Here is a 4932-nt window from a genome sequence, read left to right as displayed (position 1 = left end):
AAGTTTAACTTAATTAAACTATATATAATTATAATGTAATATGAATTTTTATATAACATATATATTTTATATGTACAAATATATATAACAAATAAAAACTCTTTTTTTTTAAGTTACACTAGGTTTCAATATATAATATTATAAACACAAAATGTAGTAAAGAGACAACTAGCTTAGTGGTAGAGTGGCATGCTAATAAGGCTCATGTTCATGGTTTGAATTTTTGCTGATGCATTTTTTGGAAAATATCACCGGTTTTTCAGTTGTAATAGCCGGTCTAGTTTGATTTTTATAATTACTGTTAGAGAATCATTAGTATCAATTTAGACCAATTAATATCGTCTATATTTATATAGTATATCTGTATATTAATTATAGGATTCTATGCCTTTATTACTCTGATTCATTTAGCACCTATAAATACCCCTTGTAGATTGTACCTTTGATCATACTCAATAATACACTTTTCATATTACTCTCTCAGTCTCTTGTTTCTAACATGGTATCAAGAGCCTAAAGTTTTTTTTCAATGAAATTCTGTTCCTAGCCTCCTTGTTTTTCTTCCGACAGTGCCTCTTCGCTCTCATTTTTCGATCTGTTTTCGACGCTTTGGTTCGTCACCTCCGGCATCATCGTGTTTTTTGTTTCGTCATATTTCCAACGACGCCAATATCGCCGCCAACAGCCCCGGACGCGCCGCCAAAAGTTCGCTGTCCACCTCCATTGTTTCATTCCAGAAGCTTCAGCAGCCGTTGATCTTGGTGCTGATCGCACGCTCCTGGTGCTGCCACGTGTCGCAACGAAGCCATCCTGGTATCCACGACCCGACCCGCACATGACCCGCGCCTCCACCTCACCGCCAGCGTGTCTCTCTCGTCCACTCAGGTGCTGCCACGTGTCATTGTCTCGCTGACGTCACTGCTGACGTGGCGTTGACGTGGCAGACAAGCGGGACCCTCCCTAAAGTTTTTTGGTGAGCTCTTTCCGATTATGCACTCCGATTTCTCATTTTCTGCTCCGAAATTGCCGTTTTCTCTCCTCTCTTTGATCTTTGTGACCACTATCATGGAAAAGCCAGATGTTTTTGCTGCCACCGACAGAAAGGATAAATTATGTCGAAACTGTAACCGTTCTGAGCACCTCTTCCCCGACTGTCCTTCTGTTGAATGTCGCACATGCCACCAGACAGGTCATATTAGCTACCATTGTTCACAGCTGTTTTGCCATTACTGCAAGCTCTCGGGACATTTCATTACTGCTTGTCCTACTCGCCCACCACGTCCTGATCCACTCCACTCGTCTCTGGTCTCTCTATCTGATATTACATCTCTTCTTCAGCGTCTTCTCTCTGTTTCTGGTAATACCCCTGCTGCTTTATCGACCCCTCCAGGTAATTCTAAATGGTACTTTGACTCGGGTTGCTTTAATCACATGTCTCTGTTGCATAATATTTTCTCGTCCATGTCTACCACTACAAATGGACCTTCTGTCAATACTGCAAATGGCTCCCTCTTGCACGCAACACACAAGGGTTCTATATCCCAGTCAACTCTTAATCTTCCTAATACTTATTATATTCCCAAATTAAACTTCAATCTTATTTCTGTTGGTCAACTTGTTGATCTGGATTTTGAAGTCACTTTTTCCGTTTCTGGCTGTCGTGTACAGGATCCTCGGACAGGGACAAATCATCGGGACTGGACGTAAGGTCGGAAGGTTGTTTGAACTCGAGAATCTTCATATTCCTCCTGTATCAAATCTTTGTGCTGCTTCTTCTCCCTCTACCCTTCACTTATGGCATCAACGTCTTGTCCACACCTCCTTAGGAAAACTGTGTCTTCTTGTGTCTCAGGGTGTTTTAGGTCAAGTTCCACATGAATCTTTTGATTGCATTTCTTGCCAAACTGCCAAACAATCTGCTTTATCTTTTCACAATAATTCATCTCTTGCTTGCTCTCCTTTTGATCTCATTCACTCTGATGTTTGGGGCCCGGCTCCCACCGCCTCTATGGGCGGAGCTCGATACTTTGTTGTTTTCATTGATGATTATTCCCGTTTTAATTGGGTTTATTTGATGACTAATCGCCATGAGTTACCTCAGATCTATATCAACTTTGCTACTATGATTAAAACTCAGTTTTCCAAGGTCATTAAGGTTTTTCGACATGATAATGCTATGGAATACCGTGATTCCAAACTCTTAGCCTTTCTTGCAGAACAGGGTACTTTGTCAGAGTTTTCTTGTCCTGGTACGTCTCAACAAAATGGTAGAGCTGAACGTAAACACCGTCATATTCTTGACTCCATCCGTGCAATGCTCTTTTCTTCTTCGTGTCCTGAGCGTACTTGGGGTGAAGCTGTTCTTACTGCTGTTCATGTTATCAATAGACTCCCTTCTTCTGTTCTTGGTAATATTACTCCCTTTGAGCGTCTTTATCATACCCCCCCAGATTATAGTTCTCTTTGAGTTTTTGGTTGTGTATGTTTTGTTCTTCTTCAGCCTCATGAACATAGTAAACTTGAACCTCGGGCTCGTATGTGTTGTTTTCTTGGTTATGGCACTGAACACAAGGGTTATCGTTGTTGGGATCCTCTCTCTAAACGTATTCGTATATCTCATCATGTTGTCTTCTAGGAGCACCACATGTTTTCTCAGTTCTCATCCTTTGATTCCATTTCTACTACTCAGTCACCTTTGTTTACTAACCCCAATGTTGATATTTTTCCTAGTGATAATTCTCCAGATTTTATCTCGAGTGACCCTCCACATCCTCCTGTTCTTCTGCCTTCTCCATCTCCCGATTATTTCAGACCGGACGATGATCCTGCTCCTACCGTCATGCCTCCTCCTCCCGCTCGTTCTTCTAGGGTAAGGAATCCACCTCCTCATCTTCTTAATTATCATTTCTTTTCTACTATCCTTCATCAACATGAACCTAAGTCATTCAGAGAAGCCTTCTCAAACCCAAATTGGCAACAAGCAATGCAGGAAGAAATACAGGCACTTGAAAAAGCACACACTTGGGATTTGGTTGATCCTCCTTTTGATCAGGAAGTTGTGGGCAGTAGATGGGTATACAAGATCAAGACTCGCTCTGATGGCTCTATTGACCGTTATAAGGCCCGCTTGGTTGCTCAAGGTTGTACGCAAGAGTATGGTATTGATTATGAAGAGACTTTTGCTCCTGTCGCTCGTCTTACGTCTGTTAGAGCTATTCTTGCCATTGCCGCGATTAAAAAATGGTCTCTCAGTCAGATGGATGTGAAGAATGCATTTCTTAATGGGGATTTGAAAAAGAAAGTCTATATGAAACCACCTCCAAGATATCCTTGTCCTTCTAATAAGGTTTGTCTCCTTCGCAAGGCACTTTATGGACTTAAGTAAGCTCCTCGTGAATGGTTTGATAAGTTCAGCACTACCATATGCAGTCTTGGTTTTACTTCTAGCCCTCATGAGAATGCCCTCTTCATTCGTAAAAGCAAACGTGTAGTTGTTCTTCTACTTTTGTATGTTGATGACATGATCATTACTGGGGATGATGTTGATGGTATCTCTAATCTCAAGGCCTCACTTCACCGTACCTTTGAGATGAAAGATCTTGGTTCTCTCAGCTATTTTCTTGGTCTCGAGGTCATCTCCACCGATGATGACATCTATCTCTCTCAGGCTAAGTATGCTTCAGATCTTCTTGCTCGCGCTGGGATTACAGATAGTCGCACTGAGTCTACTCCTCTTGAGCCTAATGTTCGATTTACCCCTATGGATGGCACTGTTTTGGATAATCCGACTCTCTATCGACAGTTAGTTGGCGGTCTTGTCTACTTAACTGTCACCTGACCAGACATCGCCTATCCGGTTCATGTACTTAGCCAGTTCTTGTCAGCTCCTCGTACTACTCACTATGCGGTAGTTCTTCGCATTCTTCGCTACATCAAAGGCATTCTATTTCATGGCCTTTATTTTTTTTCCATTTGTCTCTTCAGGCTTACTCCGATGCTGATTGGGCTGGTGATCCCACTGATCGTCGTTCTACTACTGGTTACTGTTTGTTTCTTGGTGACGCTCTCATTTCTTGGAGTGCTAAGAAGCAAACGTTCACTGTTCGCTCAAGCACAGAAGCTGAGTACCGTGCCCTCGCTGACACCACTGCTGAAGTTATCTCGGTTCGTTGGCTTCTCGAAGATCTGGGTGCTCTTCAGTCGTCCCCTACTGATGTTTTTTGTGATAATTGCAGTGCTATTCAGATCGCCCATAATGATGTGTTTCATGAACGCACCAAACACATTGAGATTGATTGTCACTTTGTTCGGCAACGTATCCTTATTGATGTTATCCGTCTCATTGCTGTTGGAACACTAGATCAAACTGCTGATATCTTCACGAAAGCTCATCACCCGACTCGTTTCCGGACTTTGTTATCCAAACTCAAGTTGGTATCCGTAGCTCCCACTTGAGTTTGAGAGGGGATGTTAGAGAATCATTAGCATCAATTTAGACCAATTAGTATCGTCTATATTTATATAGTATATCTGTATATTAATTATAGGATTCTATGCATTTATTACTCTGATTCATTTAGCACCTATAAATACCCCTTGTATATTGTACCTTTGATCATACTCAATAATACACTTTTTAGATTACTCTCTCAGTCTCCTGTTTCTAACAACTACGATGAAAGTAGATAAATAAAAATATATATGAGAATATCAAAAAGTTATATCTTGATGATATCCTCACAATATAACACTTGATAATGTATGAGAATAGATTTTTTCTTACAAAAAAACGATATACAAGAGTTAAGATAATGTAAACTTGAAGTGTATTGAAAATTTTTTTTAAGATATATTTATAGATGAATGTTTTAAAACAAATAATAGTAATATATTATTTACTTAATTCAAAAAATATCACCGGTTTTTTGGTTG

Source organism: Arachis ipaensis, chromosome B10 (assembly GCF_000816755.2).
Source record: "Arachis ipaensis cultivar K30076 chromosome B10, Araip1.1, whole genome shotgun sequence".
Classification (NCBI taxonomy): Eukaryota; Viridiplantae; Streptophyta; class Magnoliopsida; order Fabales; family Fabaceae; genus Arachis; species Arachis ipaensis.
Note: the sequence above shows the minus strand (reverse complement) of the source record.